The sequence below is a fragment of the Anser brachyrhynchus genome (assembly GCF_964034855.1).
Source record: "Anser brachyrhynchus genome assembly, chromosome: 6".
Lineage (NCBI taxonomy): Eukaryota > Metazoa > Chordata > Aves > Anseriformes > Anatidae > Anser > Anser brachyrhynchus.
This window is the reverse complement of record NC_137700.1, coordinates 40731355-40756101: the sequence shown is the minus strand read 5'-3', so window position 1 is coordinate 40756101 and position 24747 is coordinate 40731355.

Here is a 24747-nt window from a genome sequence, read left to right as displayed (position 1 = left end):
ACACCATATGCCTACATACACGGACAGCTGAAGTCTAAAACTAGACTGAAACAAAGAAAACTTTTTCTCATATATCATGTTTCCTACAGAAACAGTTTTCACTTATGCAGAATGCAGGGTTGCAGCAAAGATTCCTTGGGCTACAGAATTTCATTTAACACACAGCATGGTTTTTAAATAAGAAATATAGCAGGATGAATTTATATACTTAGAGCATGAAACTCACTTCCCAGTGTTATTAATACATACGCACACAGGGCCACGTTGTAGCCTTGGGTACACATGCAGGTTTGCACTGAAGTCAAGGGAAGCTGCACAAACGCATCTGAGGACAGGCGTTTCCCCTTATCATAAATTTTTCAGAAAATTTAATTATTATGTATGATAATTTTAGCTAATGAATACATTTGTATGATTCATTTATTATGTATCAGTCGTTTATAAGGTATCCACAGCATGTTTTATTAATTAGTATTAAAACCTTGTATTTATTTTAATTCATATTTCATCAGGATTACTTCTTTGAAATGCTGTAGTCTTTCTTTTAACCTTTTCTAATCTCAGATCTGATTCCTGCTTCAGAGAGACTCCAATGCAGTTTTCATAGGAGACAATAGTAGGCTTTTCAATCGTTTCAATACCTATAGATCAGGGTAGTTAAATACAGAAGGATATTATTAGGTCATTGGCCTATACCAGGCAGATATGTAACAATTGGTGACACAAAAAGTGCGGGTGGAACAAACCTCAAGAATCACCGGGCTTTGACCTTCTTCATGTACATGAGAATGACCACAGCCATTCCCTGGAGAGGGACATGGTACAGCACCTATCACTTCTTTTCTGTCCTTGTCCAGGACCTGGAGGGGTAGGATCCTTACCCAGGACTATGAATGCTATTGTGTTGTTGTCTTTTTTAATTCTTTAACAAAAGGATAGGCTTTACCTTCCCATTTTCTGCCATGTTATTCTGCTTGTTCTTGTTACTACATGCTGTCATTATAGAGAAAGAAATCTCTGTTCTTTTTAGGATTTGTATTTTATAACAGAATGTAACTTTGGGGGAAAAACATACTTTTAATAAACACTGTGTTTCTTTCCACATACTGCACACGAAGTCTCATTTTTCTCCACGGCTAGTTTTGGACCAAGTCAGGACCAAACAAGGCAAAATTTGAAGAAAAAGGGAAAAGGGAAATCCCAAATCTTTGCCAATAATAGGAGCATCTGTCTTTGACCATTAAAAATGTGAGAAGTTTTCATAGATATCAGTGAGATAAAAGTAATTAAATTCACATTGGAGGCGGGGGGGGGGGGGGGCGGGGGGGCTTGCAAAGAGATGCAGCAAGGCACTGCATACTTTGCTTTGGGAGATCATCTTCAAACCTGTGGACCTAAAACAAGAGCTGAATACTCAGGAATAATAAAAAATACATAGAAATCTTGATGTAGAAATCTTGAATTTTCAGAGCCATCAAAAATCAGCCATTAATGAACTACTGGAAAAAAAGAGACAGATAGATGCTGAAGCTGGTCACGTGCAGAGCAGACTTCAACAAGCTGCGCTGTTAGCTCTACGCCCACAAAAAGTAAGGGATGTTGAGGTAGTAGTCCCAGAGCTGGAAAACCAGAGAAGAAAAATAGATCCTTTTTTTTTTTTTTTTTTTCTCTGCTATGTTTTATTTCTTCCAGATTTTCCATTGCAGAGCTCACAGGGCCTGGTCTGGAGACCCTTAATGAAGTAGAGAAGATTTAACCTATTTCAATAGAATTTAGGATGATTTCTTATTGGCCCACTTTACATCCTGGTGTGCAGTGCTGCCTGTGCAGAATCTCAGTTGTAATGAGGATAGGTTTCTGTCAGTTGTCACCATTTACAAACACTTTGCAAAATATGTCTTTCAAAAAGACCAATTCATTATTTTCCTTTCAATGCACTGATTTCCAACAAATATTCAAATACTGAAAATGTTATAGATGTTCTACATTTTTTACACTGAAGCAACTTACAAATATATATATTTTTAGAGGTAAAATAAGCTAATACATTTGTTCTACACCTTCTTTTTGGCCTGAAATTCAACTCAGGCTGAATTTTTACAGCTAAATTACAAACTCTGGAGAAAATGAGGGTTTCTATTCGTAACCCTAATGCAGTTTTCATAAGAGTGGCCCAACTGCATTGCTGTGCCTCCGACCCTTTATTCCTGAGGTGCCCTGTTTGAGAAATGCCTGCTTCCAAATGTAGCAAAATGAGAAATTACTGTGCCTGTCTAACAAATCAAAAATAAATGAAGTAACAACATAAAGGTAAATTTACTGTTATTTATAATTTACCATTTTTACCTTGTTTTCAATTGTCTCTTAGTCCTCTTCATTCTAGGAGCCCATTACATTTTATTATGCTAAACCCTATCTTCTGTCACATAAATTACAGTTAAAGATCTTAATATTAAAGCCTCTTAGCTCTCAGACCATATTTCAGGCTTTGTTCAAACCAGACATTAATGCTGAAATTGAACACAGATCACTTTGTCATCATTACCTATGATCTCAAAAGTATAATACAATCTTTGCTATATATGGCACAAAAATGCTTCTTTGTATAACACTGAATTATGGAGATATATTGATATTCTTAATATTTTGACAAAACAATAAAACTAAATATGTTAGCTCTTTAGCAGATACCAGCTATTGTAACAACAGTTACAGAGGTAAAGGTTTATTTATTCCAGGTAAAATAGGAGATTAATCATATAGTTATTTTAATCCTAATTTTTCCCTGGTATAATTTAGCCTTCCTGCTTGCTGATACAGGAAGTCTGTTGCCAATGTTCATCATCATCTGCCTGGGTTCACAATATCCACCTTTGTTACGGGAACAATATTCTCTTTTTAGTGCTTGTGACTCCAGCAAGGAGAAACACCAGAGCAGGCTGTCTTTCATCTTATTGCTTGTCTTTTACTTTCACCTCAGAATTATCCTAAAATAGATGTGTTGGAGCCTCAACTGCACGTGGGGAACAGGGACTCCCCCAGGTTTCAGGATGAGGCAGCACCTCGGCAGCGGGCAGAGTTTCTATCCCCATTTCCCAGCAAAAGGAATAACTGATATTACCAGTACCAATTTCAGGATATCTTCCGCAGAGTGTTTTTACCGAGGCACCGCCTGCGTAATATCTATTTAAATACATGAAAAGCCATATATGATTTCTTCTTAACCATGCTAATTAAAAAAGTTGCTGCTGTTTGTGGCAGCTCGGTAAGGATCTGGCTCCATCCTGCCACTGTGGCAGGAGGAGACACAGCCCGCATAAAGCCCTTCCCATGACAAAATACCTTATCTGATTTTTCCCTATCTTTTGGACTGCCCACAGACTGTCTGGTTATTCCTGAGGATTGGCCACTTGTGCAAGGGCACCAAAGCCACAAGGTGGTTTTCTGCTGCCTGGCTGGATATTTTCTATTTGAGAAGGGGGAAGAGCTGCCCCTCAGCAATGCCCGCTTCTGTTTGCTTGCTCATTATCTTTATACAAAAAGCAAAGACCCGTGTAAAAAAGGTTAGGTGAATACGTCTCGGTACGGGCAAACATAAAAGTCACTATCACAGCTCTCCACACATAAACAAAATCTTGCAAGTACTTCTCTGTACAGGTGCTGGCTTGCGTGCAGAGAGCAGTTGGTGACAATTTCTCCATCTCTGCCCACTGGTATTGGAGTTTGGGGTATAGTGACGTCTTTCATTATAAAGAGAAGGTTATTTTTTTAATATATACCTTTTCATTATAACTAGACGTAAGATCATGAGTTCTTCTCATGATGGAGGTATAAATATTACATTGTATGGCTGAAATAGTCTGCCTCCATTCCTGGAGAATACCCTTGGGTAAAATAGTGTGTCAGGGCTGCTGATTGCCTGCTCATTTCAGTTTGCTTACTTTTTACAAATAAATTGTTAGACAAATGAATAAAAAGAGAGCGTTAACTTCACACAATCATATTCATAATGGAGCCCCATTATTGTTTCAGAGGCTTTACGCCTAAATTAGGGTTATTTCTGAAATTAGCTATAACATTTTTTTGGCACATTTCTTTCCTCCCAGTAAAGGTGGGGGGAATCTTGTAGTGACAACAAGAACATGGGATGCAGGAGAAATGGACATTCTTCACAGCTTTCTTGGATGAAGTGGGGCAAGTTATATGGGCTTGGGTTCAGAGCACCTCATAGCACATGCTGCCTTTGGCTCTTGGGAGCAGTTGCAGGTGGCTTTGACCTGAAGGTGGTATGCAGTTCTGTCACTCATGCATACAGATTTCAGGGGAGCTACAGCTAGAAATAAACATATCCCTTTTTTCCACTTTTGGCTTTCTTATCTTTGTAATTTGCCCTCCCTTTTGTAGGAAAGAGCAATTTGTTACCCAATGTGTCTGCTGCGTCTGACACCATTAATTCATTTCTTGCATGAACCAGACTGTAGGGACTCCAGTGTTCCGCATGTTTAAAACTTTTCTATCTTCATCTTTCCATTTTTTACCTTCATATTATTTAGGAGGTGCTGCTTTCTGATAGATTTTCAAGTATTCCCTTTTCTGATAGTTTTTAGATCCTGTTATTATGCTGTAAGTGCTAAATGATAATGATTCATCTGTTCATTTCAATAGATACACAGTTATTTCCAGGGTTTGTTAATTATATAAAAAGATAATTTTACATAAATGTTGGTCTTAAAAAACAGACTGTGTCTCTGTTTATTGCCCAGAAAGCAAGGATTTGAATTTTATTTTTTCAGTTTTGTTTTTGTTTTGTTACTTGATGTTCACATGCGAGTGAAGCAAGCAATTGATTCATTCGTGTGAATGAAAAATGCAGCATAATTGCTCTAGTCTGTCCAGCCTGAATTATGTGCTGCTGGCACGGGAACAAGTAAATAATACCTCATCTGTTTACTGCTCTGATCAACCTTGCCATTTGAACCGGCGGCTAACAAAAGAGAGGAAATCCACAGTTTACAGATAGCGCGAGCCAGGAGTTGGCAAACAGCAATTACGTGGCAAAAGAGGGACCCCAGGTAAATTTTGCCTGGCACTCTGCAGGGCTGATAAAAGGGGCCTTTGCCTCCTCAGAATGATTATATTTGTCACTTTTGGGAGAGTGTTGTTGTGCGGGGTGAGAGCTATATCTGCATTGATTAGGAGTGAGGTGTCTTTTCCCATCTCTCTTCCTTCCCAAGGCTGAGGAGCACTGGTCTGCTCTGTGGGCTTATGATGCTTGAGGTGTCCCCATGGTTTGCAAGGTGGCTGATTTTATTTTCTTTTGATTGTTCTTGATCCTCTGCTTGATCTTCAGGTTTATATGTATAAGGCCATAAATCTTAACAGAAGACCTTCATTGTTTATGGGAATGTTTATGACACAGCATCTTTCTGTGACCCTCTGTCTCTTGGGTGTTTTTTTGCCTTCTTGCACAACAATAGCATCTTCTTACCACACACCAAATTTAAGCAAAGCTGAGGTAATGAAGTGGCATTATGTGTCTAGAACTAAACTACTCCTAGAAATCCTTCACCATGTAACTGTTATCCTGAGATCCCATCTCCAAGTGACTCCCTAGTGCCCCTAACTTATTTGTCCATTAAAGACAAATTTAAGTAATGTAAAAATATCTTATTGAAAACCAGTTTATTTATCATCTACATTTCTGTTCCTGCTACTGCTAGTCTCATTGTCAGGAATCCATGTCTGTGCATAAAAGTAAAGAACACATAAAAATGGAAAAGCCATCAGCTGATAGCTATGATCATAGAGAGAAGGATCAGAGAGCTTTAAAATAAGTATTCAACTTCACTGGCAGCAAGTACAAAATTCCTGGTGGTGTCAGTAGGCAGGACTCAAATATGGACTTCCATTGTTCCACATGAGTTTTTCCCTTTAAATCCCATCATTATTAAACCTAAAAGCTTGTTCTCAAATCCACAGTAAACAATGACAATTGGAAACTTGGCTCTATCTGAATTTAGCCAGGCCTTAGCTTGTTCAGTTAGGATCTGAGTCTTTAACATCCATGGTACAAGAAAAATGTGTTTGCTTACATGTTTTTCTCCCATATTTGATCATTGATTTTTTAAAATTATTGGGTATGAAATTCAGATCAAGCTTTTACGATTTTTACTACTGACCTTCATTACACTTCTTTCTTTTGCAGCCGTCAAATTAAAGTGATTTATATCTTCTAAAGTTAAAGCATATTTCCGATGATCGTGATAACTATCTTCCAGATAAGAGTCCATCATATTTAAGACATTAGGTCGACAGGGGTGTGTAATGGCAGCCATATGTCACATGAGGACTTATCTCTTGGGGACCGTCTTGATGTATGCCCAGAGAGAGATGCCCCAGCGGGGTCTCAGCTCCAACAAAGTGCCAGAAGTACCAAAAGTTCTGCATTTGAACTGCTTGAACACATAATTTCACGTGTTTAGCTGGTATAAAAATGATTGTTAGAATACGGTAGGGAATGCTACTCACAAATAGCCTTACTTCAACCTTTTTTGTAAGGGAAATTTGAGATGTCATTCACATTCTAGAAATTTCTATTTTTATTCACTCCTGCTCTCTACAGAATTTTATTTGCAATTAAATAAATATCCACAAAGTCTTGTAGAGTGAAGGATGCTGGCTTTTTTATTTTGCATGGAGTAATTACATTCACTAAAAGAAGATGTTAATGTGTTATGTTTTAAATATACATTGGTTTTATTTCATATAAAAGGGAAATTTAATTTTACTTTCCAAGAATAAATTACATCTAGTAAAATGCAATGGACTGTAAAGTAGATGGAAGATTCTTTTATACTGAAAATATTCTTTCTACAAAAATTAATTGGTCCTCACTTTAAAAATTTTGTACTGGCAAATATGTGTTCTCTACATATATGGTATTATCTGGCAGTAAAATTTATTACCACCTGAACTATTCATCCCTTTATTTCAGGACACAAAATCTTCAAGATCGTTCCCTAGTGCTGAGGTGAAAGCTTGCTCAAAGCACAATTATTTCAATTTCAAAATGATGGAAGATAGCAAGTGAAAGTGCATGAGAAGAACTGTGGAAAAAATCTTCACCTTTTGAACTGTTAACTTTTAGCATCCGAATAATAATCTTCTCTAAAATGAGAAGGACTTGGTTCCCCTAGCAAGAGCTCATGCTCTGTATGATCTGCTGAAACCCTGTATCTCCTTTGACAGGTCTCTTGCTCTTGATATTAGCAAATGTGGCAGATTTGGTCCCAATATATGTACATAATTTTTATAACTGTGAAATCAAGTTTTGCTCCTATTTCAGATTTCAAAGGTACTTTTTCATAGATAATATCATATGGGACACAAGTCTGATTTTTCCAAGATCTGAGCTCTGCTCAACAGGCACTTGCTCTCCATCATGCTGCCACTTCCCATTGCCATTTCCAGGCCCCACATTGTCCATTGACCAAATGCATTGCAGAGTATCTATACTTTTTGGCTTATAACCAGGCCAGAGCCTCAGGGTTCACACATAAGAGAACAAGAGCTGCTGTTGAATTCAAAGATTGCTTTCCCAGCAGAGATTTCTGATGACCTTGCTTGATTTCCATGGGTGTCTTTGGGAGAACAGTAGTCATCCCAGCTGGGCATGCACCTAACTGAATGCAGCATCAGGGCTTTTGTTAGCATCATCTACCACCACTGAGAAAACACTCATACACAGGCCTTGGGGCTGCTTTCCAAAGTGGGTCCATGTCTTTTAGCAGGTATTTGCTAATGTATTTTTAAGCCATGCCACTTTACTCTTTGAAGTAACTTTTTTTCCACCCTAAAAAGGGAAGCCTTTCTCAATAAATAGTTTTTTTTTACATGTTGAGTCCCAGAATATACAATCAGATTTACCATAAGCCACTCTTTTGGTGGGCTCCTGCTCAGAAACCTGCCAAGTGGGGAAGGGAAACCCCTTGTTGCTGCCCCCTTCACTCCCCAGGCAGACTCCCCCAGCCGGCCCCGCTTTGCCATGTCAGCCACCCATCCTTTCCCTGGTTTTCCCCTCACTCCCTTAAAAAAAAAAAAAAAAAAGAAAAAAAAAAAAGCTGTCTAGTTTTCATTCAATTACTTCATATAATTGCAGAATATGCAGAGATCAGTTGGGAAACTAGCACATAGCTGTTAAAATGGTGCTGTGGCAGCAGTCACTATAGGAGGAATAAATCCGCTTTGGTGCCCCCTGGGACATCTTCCAATGTTCCTGTAATTTTCTTCCCCCAAAACTGTGTTTTAGCCTCTTTACAACACATGTATCATACTGGAGGGTAGGCATGTATGAAGAAATGAAACACTTTTTGTTGCTTTTCTTTAAGGCACTTGCTGTTTGTACAGAGAAGCCTGTTTTACATCACCGCACGCACGACAGAAGAGAAGTCAGCTGTTTCAAAGACCTGACCTCCTAACAAAGGTGGAGAAGAACTGCCTAGGAACACTTTGGTTCCTTAAGACAGAAGGGTGTCTAATAAAAGTCTCTGACATTGCTCTTTTGACCACCTGTAATTGCTGGAGATCTGAGTCCCTATATTTTACTCGTTTTATTGTGTCAGGCACTGCACTTTGAGAGGCACTGCTAACGTTTGCTGTTTAATGCCACATTTGATATTCAAGCAGGCCAGGTTTAGAGAACAAGCTGAACTGTCGACAGAGGCAAAATATGTGCAAAGGATCCTTGCAGAGCACCTATTAACTGTGCCTTTAAAAGACAAATACCCTGATTATATATCATCTTGGCAACCGTTTCAAAATTGCTATGAGAAGCCCAAAGTACGGACTGGTAAACCACAGGACTTGGCAAACTTTGAAGAGATTTGAGATTGAGGCTGATTGAGATTCATAGACAAACTCACTCCTGTGACAGAACTCTTTCATTATTCTCAACAAAAAGATTGCTGTGCCTCGCAGATCATAGAAATGTAAAGTATTTTCATGGAAGAAAGACATAGGCTGAAGTTGATATGAGTAATCTTTTGTGAATCTGAATTGACTGAGCATCCTATGATGAAGAGAGTGGGTTTCTGTTCTCTGCTAAGATGTTTCCACATGATGGCCCTTTTATGATTTTTTTGTGGAGATCTCCTTTTTCCTGAGAATTAGGATGAATGTCAAGATGATCCAGGGTGATACAAAGTAATAGACAGACAGGCATGGAACGTACTGATCCTGCTCACTTCTAAAAAAATGACCATCACTCTCTTTGTTTGTATCATCTTTGATTAGAAACCTCTTCAAATAATTTCTGTGAGTGTAATTACTGGTCTTTAGAGTTATATCAGTGTCCAACAGTTACTATTCTTGTCAAGAACAAGTCCCATTTTTAAGAGATTAATCAGTTAAAAATACGGGCACACAGTTGCTGTGCAATACATATTTTTCATATTTTGTGTACATCCCTTTTCTCACTTTTCCTTTCTCTCCCAGCTTAATCTCTCTTCCTGAGACTGTAAGCCTTTCCACAGTACTTCCAGGTAATGAAGCAGCTAGAGAAACCAGGAATAAATCTCTCTGCCTTTTTTCAGCAGGGATACTTTGGCTGCAGAGATTTTATGAAGGGAAACCAAAATAATGAAGTCTCAGATCAGGAAAGGAGAGCAACTTGCTGCAGCGTGTCCTTCTATCAGCCACCATCCCATGAGCAACATCCAAGGAGGATGAAAACAGAAAGCAGGTCGGTGATCCGTCAGTTCTGTCCTGTGCCAGCACTGTAAACTCAGAAGCATCCCTGTGTCCAGAAATTTGGAGGTGTCCTTCACAGATTTGGTGTTTATCTGCACAGTGCCGTTGAGACTGAGGGAATTTTGCAAATCCGGAAAGACATACTTAAGGTTCTCCAGCAGAAATGAGTGTATTTGTGGAAATCACACTGGGAGGAGCTGGCAGCATCTGCAGGAGGATTTAAAGCACCTTATGTACTTTTAATGTTTTCTTTACCACCGATGATGTTGTCAAGCTATTTCTATGTGATACTGTTATTACTAGTGTTGTCAAACACTTAACTTAATGCATATTCATAGCTAATGATGTACCCATTAAAACCCCTGTAATGTTTACTTTTGGTTTCAGATACTTTATCTGCAATAAATTCTTTCAAACAAACAAACAAAAACAGAAAATATGTGTGGATACAGGAGACATATTTCTGAATAGCTTTGCATTAAATTACTTATATTTTTCATCATGACAACCAGAGATTAGTCACAAAAATATCAGTGTTTTTACTAGTGATAAATAATGTGATGGTGCTGCTTTTTCCACAGTATAAACAACAGTTAGATAACACCTGACATATTGCACAAATTAGAAGTCCCCCAAAGCCTGATTTCATTCACATTGATAATTTGGTTAAACAATAATTTCCAGAAACTACAACCTTTTAATAAAGATATTCACTGCTGGCAGAAATCTCATCCCGCTCTCTATTTATGCCTTAGTACATTTTCTAAAGGTTCTCCGCACTTTGTTACTTAATTATGCATCATGTTTACCATACTCATTTTACAATTACATGACGACGCGGTTGTAAGCAGCAGCTGCTAAGGGAGGCGAGGAAGAACCTTGGTTATCTGATAGCTCCCTTGATTCACTTTTTTTGCCCAGAAATAAGAAGCACCTTGGATTGCTCCTTGTAAACAGGCAGAGACAAGTCTCTCAAGATATCCCAGCAGCTATTCCTGGTTGTCACTCATGGCAACTGGTTAAAGAGCTGCACAATTTATATTGTTATCTTACTTTGAATGGAGATGCATAATATGTTTATAATGGCTATAGATATGCCAGACCATGCTCTGTCCATCAGCCATGTGGGCTGCCAGATCTAGCACTGATATGAGTTGCACAGGCGTATTTTAACCAACCAAGGTGCTCTCAGTCCAGAAAAAAGAAAAAAAAGAAAAAAGAAAAAAAAAAAAAAGACAAATGGCGCAGAAGCTTCCCCACTTCCAGGGGCTTTGAGGGGATAACAGAGCAGATTTGCAGGAATGTTGTAACAACCCATCACCTGCCAAACTGCTCTGATGTGCCTGAGAAAAGAATTATGATGATACTGCAGCAACCATGTGTTCAAGCCCTCTGCTTGATTGCCCCAGTATCTCCATGTGTGGCCTCAGCAAACCAGCCTTCATCTGGCAGTGGCCATGTTCTGTCTTGCACTGTCCCCACCAGCTGTCAACTGCATACCGAGCAGCAAGTCATGGGGACCATGGAGGTGAGCTCAACATCATCACCCAGCATGGGGAAGACCTGAAATAATTCAAAATGGAGTAAATGGTTGGACCTGGTTAAGGACAGAGGTAAAGCATGATAGCAAGGCTACATCTTGGGTGATCACCTACCTTTTGGTGCTTGCCAAACCAATAGGTCTCTCTATGAGCTTGTCTCCAAAATTGGCAGAAGAGCCCTTTGCTTTCAAGTCAGACCTGGCTTGCAAGTAGAAGGGTAATGAGAATGGGTTTAGCATTCTGGTGGAGGGGTTTTTGGTTCTTTTTACTGTCTGTGCAGATAATCCCTAAATTTCCTGTTCAGAGCACATAATATGCTGTCAACTGTCCATCATTGTGCTTTATTTCAGTTCTTTTTCATTTGCAGTCATTTCCACCACGTGCCTATGCTTCCAGGCAATTCCTACTTACAGAAGGTAAGAAGACAATTGACTGAAACTGAAACTTGCCCAGAGGCAGATATGTTTTGCTTATATTAATTAAAGAAATTAGGAAATGATGAAGGCATAGCCTCAGGAGTTATTCCAGTTTTTCTGTCATGATAAATTTTGATTTAGAGATTTTTAAAATCCTTCACTGATGGCTTTCAGTGTGTCCATTTCCAAATGTAGCTAGCAAACACAAATACAAAACACTCACTAGAGTAAATTGTCAGTAGCAATAAAGCTGAATCTCTTCATTATGCTAGAACCGATTGCTCCAGTTTCTTCTGAGTCTTCAAAGTTTGCTCAGTTGAGATGACCGAAGCCACAAACTTCACTTAGTAACTAGCCAAAGCTTCTAGTTTAAGAGACATCAGCCATATCCTTCAGTAACAAAGTGAAAGAACTCCTGTTGTTCTCCTATGTAGGCAAATGTCATTTTTTCTGAAAGTTTTCTGATGTCTCCAAAGCCTATTTTTCACAATTTATGATTTTCAAGCCCATTTACATTCCCATTGAATATCAATAGTTGTCCAGAAATACTAAATGGTAATGAGAAAAGCTGAAGGGCACTCATACATGGGAGGAAAAGGAGACTGAATGTCTTTAATTTGTCCCTTTCCTGTGTTAACAGCTAATTTCAAAACTGTGAACATTGCATATAGTTTAACACACACATTTAAAAGATAAGACTTCTCTATATTGACAGATCTCATTCCCAAAAGATAAAACTATGTTTTTTTGTCAGTCTTTCCGAAGACAGAAGCCTTTTATTAGATCATAAATTATTGGGAGGACAGAGTTGATAGACTTCTGTAGGCTGATAATGTACTTTGAAAGAAAAGGCAGTTTTACACTTCTGCAAAATCGTATTTAAAATATTTATATACCTATCAACGGAGACACTGAGGTAATTCACCTCTGGGTCACTGGTTCAAAACCAACCCAGCTCTTTTACATCCAAAATGTGTTGCCTTCTGACAGCTGTAGAGTTGCCTACTTTTTGTTGTTGTTATGATCCTATTAAGCTTGCTCTCTGCATCATATGGTCCTCTTGGATAAAATTTGGCAAAACCCAGAAGAAAGGCCTAGGACTGGACACAAAGAAAATAAAGTTGAACTTTGAGTTTTAGCAAAATTTCAGAATGAGTTGGGTGAGATATCACAGGACCAGGCAATATCTTCCCTACTAGAGCTAATACAATATGTACTATTAGGAAATGCACTGTATATAGCTCATAAACTAGCTAGTCTGCTGTACACAGAATGCCTGCAGTCTCATAAAATGTTATTCTTTTGCTTTATCTTGTTAGTATAATGTGAAGCTTCATTAAGCTGCCAGATGAATCATATAGTAATTGGATATAATGAATTTAATTATGTAATTTCTTTTTTCATAATGAAACAAAGTCATATTTTACAAACAGGCAAAGTATTGTTTGGAGTTACAGATTTAAGCTAACATTTGGCAAGAAATGCACAACTGAGGACTAATGGCTCTTCTTTTTCTCTTTTCCTGGTTTTATCTGACCTTCAGTGTTTGGATTTGACCATGACCAAATCTGTGCTAAATGGAAGAAACTTCATGTTCTCAGCACTGTGGGATGGTGAGCCACCTCCACCTTGTCATCCTCAGGCTCCGTGGTGGAGCCAAAAACTGAGAGTGTCTTCTGCCTGAAGGAAGCAACGTGAGGATGACCAAGTGGTGTTACCAGAATTACCTTCACAAAACTTTCTCAAGATCCAATGCCTTGTCTCCATTACTGGCCAGAAATGGGTATTTCTCTTTGGTTTTGACCCAGCAGCATGCAAGGGGAAGGAAAGCAATCCTCTAGGGTTGCTCACCCCTCTCTGTGGGACCCAAGGTCTAGCATGCCAGTCTAGCAGTAACAATCAGAGAGCAATGTCATCTCCAGAGGAGGTCCTTAGCCGCTCTCATGTGCCACCAATTTTTCTGGGAGATGAAGGGGCTTCGAGTCTCCCAGAGATGCTCAACATTTCGCAGGGCAAGGTATTAATGTCAGCCCCTCTCTTCCTACCTCCCATTAATGACTTTCTGATGACCTGTGCTTATAATATCCTCCACCCTTCTCACTACTTGGTCATTGAGGATGTTCCAAGGAAATGAAGCCTAATGATAAAACAGTACTTGAAATATCAACATCCCTGGCCTAATTAGAGCCAGGCCAATGGGCCCTAATTGCATAACTGAAATGCACCCAGTTGAGTTCTTTCTATTGTAACTTGACTACACGTCTCGGCCCTGATTAATAGAACCGGCACTGAAAACTAAAATGCAGTTAATTTATTGTAAGTTTTATTAGGCATATAAAAGGAGACCAGGAATTACTAGCCTTTCGTTGCTAGAGATACATTTCATCTATGACTCAGACCAGATTCTTCACAGATTAAGCTTGTTAATTTTACTTATTGCCAACATTCTTCACCACATTGCTGAAGCGAGAGCCACGGGCTCTTGTCTAGAGCGGACGGTATGAAAAGAACCGGGGGCCTTGGACAACAGTAACATTAACTACTTTGTCCTTTTAATTCATCTAATTACATGCAAGAAAAAAGAAACAGACCATTTGCAGGCTGCCTTTAGTTGCCTTTCTGCAGTGATGCTGAGCCAGTGCTTTTGTAGGCTTTTTGTTGTCTTATTAGCAAGCTTTTGTTCAGAGAGATGGTTAAAGCCATTTTCAGCAGCTAGCGAGATGAAACAGTTTCAATAAGGACACAATGTACTTGTTTAAATTACCTTTCAAAATGCTTGAAACCATTAAGGGGGAGGTGCTACAAATAAAAGTTGGATTTTTTTTTGTTATAATGTTTTACCTTAATAATAGCTTTTATTTTATTATAATCCATTAGTTGACAATATTATTCTATAGATTATTAGGCTGCAATTTTGTTATTTTATCACACTTTCGGCACTCACTCACAGAGCTGGAAACCACAAATCTCCGTATAATATGCTTTCAATTTTGTTAAAATCTGTATTTAACCGGTTTGGCTGTGAAACATCTTGGGAGAAAATGTGTTTTTAATTCTGTCCTGATTAGCGTAACAGTTGACAGGACTGAGTAGTCACATGATGATATCTTATTTTCTACTATTCCTACTGTTACCTTTTCCCTGACAGATTTTATTTATTATTTTCACTTCTCCTGAGCTAACAAGTCCAAGTGTAACCCACAACTTCCACTAAAGGGAATTTATCCCTTGTTGAATGAACATCATACTTAGAAAACCTAATTAAAAAGAGCTGATGTTCCAGGTTTGCTGGCAGTCTAATAGCAATGTGAGGCTTTTGAAAAATTTAGTGCCTACAGGTAAAATAAAAGCGCATTTAGCATTCAGCGGTCACATACAGAAGGTGATTCAGAACTGTAGCTACGAAGGCTGGGAAATAAGGCAGGCTGGACTTCTTGGTTAATGTTGGGAAAATGGTAATGCGTCTTCCTGTTGCACATGTGCTGTTTACTCACCTTAAATTGTGCTAGTATTGTGGCTGTGGCAAAGATTTGAGCTTTCTGCACGATGCAGCTAGAATTTGGAATGCAACTCTATTAACAAAAATTATAGTGCCTTCTTAGTCTGCATATTTTTTGTAATTACTGAAAGTGAGCTTAGTGCTGAGAGCAGATTTCTCATACAATGTGCAAAGCTAAACACCTGGCAAGCCAAGGCAGACCAGTGAGCATAATTTCTCTCAACTCTGTGACTGCCCTGGGTGCAAGATGTGTGACCCCACTGGAGACATTGGCAGTGCCTGCACACATGCTGAGTTTGGGTTGGTTGACCTCCACTTGTAGGGTCAAAGACTCTTCTGGTACTGCTCCAGCCCATCCTGCTGATTTTGGTGCTTGTCATGGAGACTTTACTTGTGGGGTTATGGTGACTGTGTGGTTGGGTCAGCCTCATGGGAGCCCCATGTTGGTGTGAACATTGAAAATGATTCTGATATTGTAAACTAAGGACGATGAACATTGGCTGGGCAGGGAGTAAGCAAGGAAAAAGGGTACAGGAGCTGTGCCCAAATCTGTTTCTTGATCCTAAATCTTATATAGGTTACATTCAGCTGTTCAAGTTCTTTCTGGTTTTTGGATGTTGTAGGTTTTTCTTGTTTGTTTGTTTTTTGTTTGTTTGTTTGTTTGTTTGTTTGTTTTAACAAATCACTCTAATGCAGATTTTACCATGTTTTTATGTATATTACTACAGTATTTATAGTTAATTTCCCATTGAACCTATCAGGAAGATTTTATTAGTGGATTCTGGCATGGACCTCTGTCCCTGTTCAAAATAAAGACAGCCATTCCATGGACATCCATTCCAATGGATCAGGATCCATTGGTCATGCATGTGAAGAGTAGAGAAAATATTAAAGCCTCACTTGAGCCAAGCCATAGGTTCTCAAGGTCAGATTTCGTAGTTTTAGGGCCAAAGTAATTTTTGTCCTTGACTGTGATCCTACATGGTGGTACATAAAGGAAACACCATGGAGGCTTTCACTGTGATTCTTGGCAAGCATAAGGGTGTGCTCATGCAGATGGGACTGCAAGATGAGCACCTAGGACACTGGAAAAATGTTTCTCTATAATGTGTCAAAAATTTACTGAGAACTGGACCAAAATAGATCTATGCTCAAAGACCATTTCACACACCCAGGACACATACAGTCCCATTCTATTTGTGAAATAAGCTATATCCCAACTTGTCACTTATCATGATTAGATGCTTCCTCCACAGAGTGCCATTATTGTCACATGTATTTTGTGATTTAGAAATGCTGATTAAAGAATTGCAGAGAGGGTGCAGCTTTCCCTGTACAAGTGGCAAACTGGGACCATGGTCCAAGAAAAATACGGATGTTGGATTAAAGTAGAACAAATGTGGGGAAAAAAATGTCTTTCAGCATGCACAGGATCAATCAGGGCTGTAGCTCATATGTATTTTGTGCATTTGCTAAACTGACTGCTGACTTTGTGTATCCTGAATGTGATTATAGATTATCTTCCACAGCAGTCATAAGAGAAATATTTTTAGATAAGGAATGGTAGGAAAACACGGTTTCTTACTATCATTTATTTTCCTCAAGCAAAACGAAATATATTCATGTTTTGTGAATTAAAATTTTTGATCTTCCTGTAGATGTATCTAGTACACACAGAGAATTTCTGCAGCTGTGTGTTCCAACAGGCTGGGTGGGTTCATTCATGGTGAGAGTGTCTTCTTCCAGCACGCTGATTTGTACATACTGACTCCTAAGTATGAATATGAAGTCACCATAAAGCTATACCCTGCTAAATACCTAATTCCCTAGCTGAATAATCTAATTGGTAACTAATAAATGTATAGGTATACTATCTGTTTTATGGGATTTGGAAATAATTTTTCTTTTCCTTATCTCTTTCACTATTTCCAGGCAAACCAGAAAATAGTACCATGAAATTTCCTGGTGAAAATTAATTCTTCCATAAAATTATCATCACATTGAAAAGTGTTCATGGACAGTTACATCTTAAATTGCCAGTGTAATTTGATTTATATTATCTTGTGGAGATAATATAATGTTCCCCAATTCCTCTTCTAGGTAGGCTGTTTTGTTGTTGTTGTTTGTTTGTTTTCTGTGGTTTTTTGTTTTTTTTTTTTAATAAAACTTAAAAGTATACTGAGAATCATGAATATGACAAATCTGTGTGCAATTTATGGGAACTGCAGCAGAATAATGGTAAATTTTATTCTCTAAAAAATGTAGCTCATTTCTTTTTAATGGTAATATGTTTGCTCAAAGTGCGTCTCTTCAGGCAGACAGAGGAAAAACTATAGGGACCCCACACAAATAGCTCTTTTGATATTCTTCCTGATAAGGCCACCCCTTTAGAGAACAAAAATTAAGTTTGGCCGCACATTGTAACATCCATGTGTTTGACCATTGAACGCAATGTGTGGCCATTAGAAATAAAAGAAAAATCAATAGGGTTTCATTAAAACAGCAGGCAATCAGGGCTACGGCACTAGCTTAATTACAGTTTCAGTAGCATTTGCTTTAATTGGAAAGAATAAAAGAAGTGAAGTGGAGTGAATGAAGAAATTAGCATATCTATCACTGTTGTCACATTGTACTGTGGCCTTAAAGCACTGTTTGCTCTTTAGTATCCCTGATGCTTTGTTAGGCTCTGAAAAAATATGGAAGGGCAATTAGCAAATAATCAGATTGCACCTTTGCAGGATTCTAATTAAACTTCTTTATAATGCTGGGAATGTATTTTTTAATTTTTATTTTCTACTACAGATATAATTTACAATGTTGGTTGCATTTGTACGCAGTAGTGCATATATACATCTAACTGACAGAAGAGGAAGCATTTTGTACTGTATGTTGATGCTCCCTAGCAGGAGTTATCTTGCAGGCTGCTGTCACACAAAAATGCTCTCATGCAGCAGCAACCTCCAGCAGCAAGGTCACTCTCAGCAGGCAACTTGGTAAAGAGGAGAGAAATTAAACCAGGGCAAACAGGGATGTGTCTTGAGCTTGCAGTAGGGGCAACACAAGGGCACATACAGATTGGTGATGGTCTCAGCCATGGATTAGTACAAGAGCAGAAAACATGGTGGCCCCTGCTGCCCCTCTGTACCCTACACAAGTGGAGGAAATGCAGGGGATGCCCTATAAATTTCTCTGCTAGGCTCCAAGCCAGATCTTGGTGACCCCCAATACTTGTGTGAGCTTCAGATCTGGACCTGAGCACCTCACTACTCCAGATGTAGAAGAAAAGTCACCCCGTCCAATGTTTTCCCTCCACTGCAGTTGCACAGAACAGACGTCACCTGCAGTCAATGACAGTGACACCACCCACAAGGCTCCTGCTAAAGTAACCTTAAAAGGTGAAGTTATCAAAGACATTTAGTCAAAGGCATTTTCATTGCAAATGAGCTGAGGAAGACGGAATCTGGATTTAACATCTGTCAGCAACCAGACTGAATTTGGGGCACTTTGCGTCACTTCTGTCCCACCCAATCAGAATTAGGAATAAAACTCTTCCTTCATACTTATAAATAGATCGGTCAGTGAAGGGGCAATTTTACCTCTTTTATGGAAGCATCTACTGAAGCCAACAGTTATACCAAAGTACAGTTATTATTAGGAAGATCACAGGTAGGACAAAAATTATGTAAAAGACCTAATCTGTTATTCTCACTGCTCCTGAAAAGTTAATTTGAATGTCAATTATCTTCTTGTTATTAAGTTGCTAATAAAGCAATCATGATTTTCATGGATCCGTTCACTCCTTGAAATTATTATGTGATTATTGTGGGGGAAAAAAATGTTTCAGTTCACAGATCACTCACTAAAGATTCATTACAACTAATTTTGAATATTCTTACAAACATGTTATTCCATCTTGTTGTGTGTCCCTTCTTTTACACAATGCTTGAAATATATGAACAACATTTATTGGATTTCCTGCACTTTGCTTTTCTGAGACCCATAAGAATTTATCAGAATTATATACAGGATCAGCAGTATCACTGATTTTGTTACTTCTTTTCTTTTTATGGCCTGACTTTTTAAAAAAACTCTTCAGCTAAAGCCTGTATCTTCTTCGATATTTACAATGTGGCACACATACGAACACTATATCTCCAGGTCTCTCCTGTCCACCATGATGCTTGGCTTCTGCCAGGATTCTTGGAAACAAATTCTGTCTTGGTTTTGAATATTGAACATTTCACCTCAAAAAGACATTGATAAAAATGGTATTCAGTTTTGATGGTTTATCAAAAATATTTTATTTATGAGCTTTTGGGTTTGTTTTTACCTTTGTCATCTCTTTGGGGCCTGAAACCTCAGGTTTCTTTGAGATGCATCATGTTTCCATAACCCTCAGAGCCCAACTTTTAAAGGATTTCATAGAGTATGAAGGCTTCGAATGCATGTGCAAAGCTGGAATGTTTGGATATTATTGTACAAGGATGCACTGGAGATCAGCGAGAAGAATCTAAACCAAATGTTTGTGAGTAATAAATATGGGACAGTACCAATGTTTGTAAAGAGAATTAAATTCCTAGAAATGTAAGTAGGTACTTGGAGCAATTTTCAAAATCCCTCTGAGCAATGGATGTTGTTAAAGTCAAACTAAAAATCATTGTAAATTAGGCACCTATAAAGCATAGGCCTCAGTTGGTTTGAAGAACCACAGTTGCAAACTTGCTTGTAAAACATTGTGCATTCACTATTTCCATCTTCTTTTCATGGCATTACTTTAATGCGAAGGACCATTCAAATGAGCCATAAAAAGGAGAAAGATACTAACAAATCCTACTAATTTTTTGGAATTGTAGTGACGTTCTCATTTCTTCTTCTTCTGCATTGACAAACATTCCTACAGTTCATAACAGACTGCAGCAGCTCCCCAAAATTTGCTATCAGTGGTTCCCAACTTGGGGAAAAAAGCTTCCATCACAAAATCATTGGAAGAGTAACTGGGGGATCTTTCCTCCCTTGGACTGCCAACGGATGGCCCAGGAGCTCTAAAACACCAGGAGATGGTGACATGACTATGGAAATAGGCAATCGGCTCACCATAAAGGACCTGGAAAGAAGGCGGTGTACAGAGACAAATGTTTTGATAAATTGCTACAAACAAAAGTGAATGGAATTAATTGCAGGTTTGATACTGTTTTAAGCACTGTCGAATAAAGCATCCTTTTACGCAGCTACTATTGAATTAACTTCCTAAAGTTACTGCAAATGCCTTTTGGCCAGAGGATTCTTGAAGGGCAGAAATATATTTATGGAGTGGAAACCCAATTTGAGGAGGAACTTCCACAGACACAAACAAATGCCTCAAACCAGTTTGGCAGTACGTGATAACTCTATTTGTAATTAAAGGTTAAAGTATACTTAAACCAGTTTGGCAGTTAAAAACAATTTTAATTGAAAATATACATTTGTAATTGCAAATGGAAAGATTTCCTGTAATAGCAGTAACAGACCCATTTTCTAATAAGATGAACAATACAGTTGATGACTGAAGCATCTGTATATAGTTACATACAGCATTTCTGTACTGCAGGCTGCCAATTTATTTCAGCAGTGAAAAGCTTGATTTATTGTTTGTAGCATTACCATCTGTTGTAGTTATTACAGAAATTATATATAAACCAGTTAGTAAACACTTTGCCCCATTGTCTGTTGTTTTGATAATCACCCATAATAACATCTAGCATCAATATGGTCTTTAAACCCGATTTGGGAGTTAATGGAATAAGAGGAGGCAGTCAGTATATGCACCAGGGTAATGTCATTAGGAATGTTTGTGAAGAACAAATTAAATCAGTTGTAAATTGTGCTCTCAAGTCAGCCAGAAAACCAGTCTTGTTCAGGAGAAGGGATTTATATTTTAACCTCGTGCAGAAAATGTACTTAAGCAGATTAAAATAAAATAGGGACTTCGTCGATGGATGTAAATGGTAATTGCTGGAGCTCTAATGGCTTCCTGTTGGCTATGTCATGCAGTGGGCACAGCTATTTTAAAGTTAACCAGTGCTTGAGGTCATACTTTTACAGATTCAGTCATTAAACAGGACTAGGCATGTCACTAAATGGCTGATTATTCAAATGATGAGCCTGCTCAGAAGTTACACATGTCATATTCTGGACGGAGAATTACAGTAAAAAAAAATAATAATAATAAAAATAAAAAAGGTAGATTTGAAATAAAATAAAGATGAAATGAATTCAAGTATAAGTCAATAGAAGCATCTGCTTAGGGTCTCATTTGTTTTGGATGGCAGATTCTGCTTTATACCAGTTTGTAGTAGTTGGTTAAATTATTCATGTTGGGCTTTTTCTTGTGTACAAATAGTTTTATGTATCAGAAGTGTAGTCTCCCAATAAATTATCATACACTGAAGTATTATCTGTATGAGAAATTGTACAGTTTGTAGCTATGAGAAATAGATTTATGATAAACCAGTGCAATTTATTACGTGCCTGTGACCATTTCACTTGCCCACCTACATGTCAGGAGTGTAATGTTATTTTAGCACCATTTTAGTGATATACTGAAAAGTCAAATATAGAGTTTTGTGAAGACCCTGGCTGCATGAACCTTTTCTTCCAACACAAAATATCACTTCTCATAGCTTCTCTTTGTTTTGTTTGCACCAAAGAAGATCAGTTGCAGTTCTTGAAGGCCTTGTTTATGAGTGAAATATTAAATGCATATTCTGGTCATATTTGAATTAGCAAAAATGGCAAATATCAAGCTAAAACTAATGGTTCTCATAGAATGTCAGGTATGAAATTAACACAAAATATTTAAAACACAAGTAATATCTTTGCATGGTTGTTATTAGCAGATCAACTCCTCTGGCAGGGTTCATGAGCCTAGGACCATGCCCACGAGAAGTGAAGAGGAGAGAGCTTGCTCCCAGGGCTGCGGGCGTCCTGGAGCAAGACCACCAATGTCACCCCTGCTGGGGATGATTCCTCCACCAAGTGAACTGAGAAAGAAAGAGCTCTCCTGGAGCTATCCAAGCTTTATGGAGCAAATTTGAGGTATTACTTTTGCCCAGAAATGCCCAGGCTGCCAGTGGCCCCAAAGCACAGCTGGCACGTGCTGCTGGAGAGACGGATGGACAGCTGCAGAGCCCCGCAGGTTGGATACCAGGCTGAGCTCTGAGCAAGTGGCAGGATGATTCGGAGACCACAAATATGGGCTTTACCCCACAGAGCTTTCAAAATATAAGACACAAAATTGAAAGGGAAAATCTTCATGTTTAAAGATCTGGGGAGAAACTATGGGGATCTAACAATAAAAGACAATGAAGGGAAGGAGGAACCTGTTGGCAGATGAGGATTAGAAGGCAAAAGGGAAAAAAAAAGGAAAAAAAAAAAAGTAAGAAAGAAAGAAAAAAAGGAGTGTGTTTGGAATATTTTCTGTATTAAACAACTTGAGGGAGAGAGTATTTTTCATAAACTAATACAATTATTTTAATTAAAAATCCTTAAAATATTAATGGAAGGCGTCTGAAGGCAGAGTTAATTATAGCTGTGCCACTCACACAGCTGTAGTTAGGGCTCTGTCAGAATTTCCATTATGAATGCTCTTTTTTTGAGAGGTAATAACTCAGCCAAATTTCCTAATGGGTAAAATTTTATGTATGAACTTCTCAGCACAGGAATGATTTTTTGTTTCCTGTATTTCTTAATTGATTCCTGTTTTTTACATTATAGGAAGACACCAGTTTTGAATGCCTGGATATATGCCTAACTGGATCAGGGTTACTACCGTTTCAGCGCAACCCACTTCTCTTTGCAACCCTGGAGAGATCAGACACTGATAGTTTTGTTAATATAAAGATGAAGAGGAACATTTTTGTTGCATTTTTACCCATGTGTAAGCTCCAGCTCCATCAGCATCAATAAGTAGTGGGGTGAAAACACTGGGACTTGTTTTCAACAGGGATGGTATGCTTCAGAGGCTTTATTTGGTTATGAGAGACAAAATCTGGCTCTCAACCATCTCTGTGGGCCATCCTGCAGCCTTTACCTTGTCAAAGACGGGAACAATTCACTCCATTGAGAAATAAAGTACAAACACAGAAAGACTGTGTAGAGGATTCCATACACTCTATGGCACAAATTTTAAGCATCCCAGGAGCAAATTATATCTTTTATCATTTACATTAATACAATTTTTTTATTATTTCTTCTTAGGAATTTAAAAGACCTTACCAAGTAGCATCTCTCATGCATAAATGGAGAAGAAACTGTTGGTATATAGCAGTAAATTTTATGTACAAACCACACTCGTTTTGTTTTTGTTTTTGTTTTTTTTTTAATTTCACAAAACTTTCATTCACTTCCACGGATGAGGGAGCTTTGTTATTTTCCCATTAAAAAATATAAAGCATAAATTTATGTCACTTTGACAACAAAATCTGCTGATAAATATCAGAATCCTTTTCCTTGCATAAACTCAGATGTTAACCCACTTTCACTCTGGTGAGGGTTCTGGTTTGTATACGCCGTATTAGTGTGAAAATTACCCTAAATACAAATGCAACATCATTGCTTGCAGGCTAATGGCTGATATTGTATGCACAGGGAAAAAAAAAATCATTGCCTGCATGTTTATTATGTATTTTGCGTTAGTTCTGCTGGCTGATTTTCATAGCATATCACAGCTGCTGGGGAAGAGGGGGAAACCAGAGAAAATGCACATAGTTTCATTGCAGGCATCATCCTATATCCACACAATACCGATACCTTGCACTTTGTAAAGATATCTGCCAGCAGGTAGAAATGCATTCCTTTCTCACTGCTATATAGGATTATTTGGCAACCATTTAATGAAAGATTGCAATATGCTAGTAGCAGAACATTTTTTCACCTGCTGGGTAGTTGTTCAACTCAACCTACTTAAAGAGATGGGCTACCATGAGCACACAAAGACACAGCCCTGAATAGGCTATCAGTGATTTTTTTAAACAATCTCTATCCTGGTATTATGCAGTCAGAGTAGTTATTACAAAGTAAAGCACGGACACTCCACAAGTTTGAAATGTGAATGTCGTAATAAGAAAAAATTACATTTGTTTCGTTTTCTGTCCTTGTTACTTTCTTCCTTGTGATAATAGATTCAGATTTTGTGCCATTATCTGGTCTTATTAAAGGAAAGTGGTATCAAATTTAATACTTCCTATATAAAGTAAGAGAGCACCTGCTCATAAAATGTATTTTCCATGCACCTCACAAAATACAGGGAAATTAACAAAATGGCTCTACTATATTAGAACAAGGGCACAACTGTTACTATCTGTGTAAGATTGATTTTGATGAAGATTATAGGAATGGTATTTGTCTGACAATGCCAAGCACTCAAAATTTATCCTTTTTGAGTTTTTTATTCAAAATTGTTCATTCTTAACATGACATTGCAAGAACTATTTTTCTAAATTATAGCTTTTTTAATATAGGTTTTAGAAAGTACATCTATGTCAGAACTTTTTTTCATATATAATTT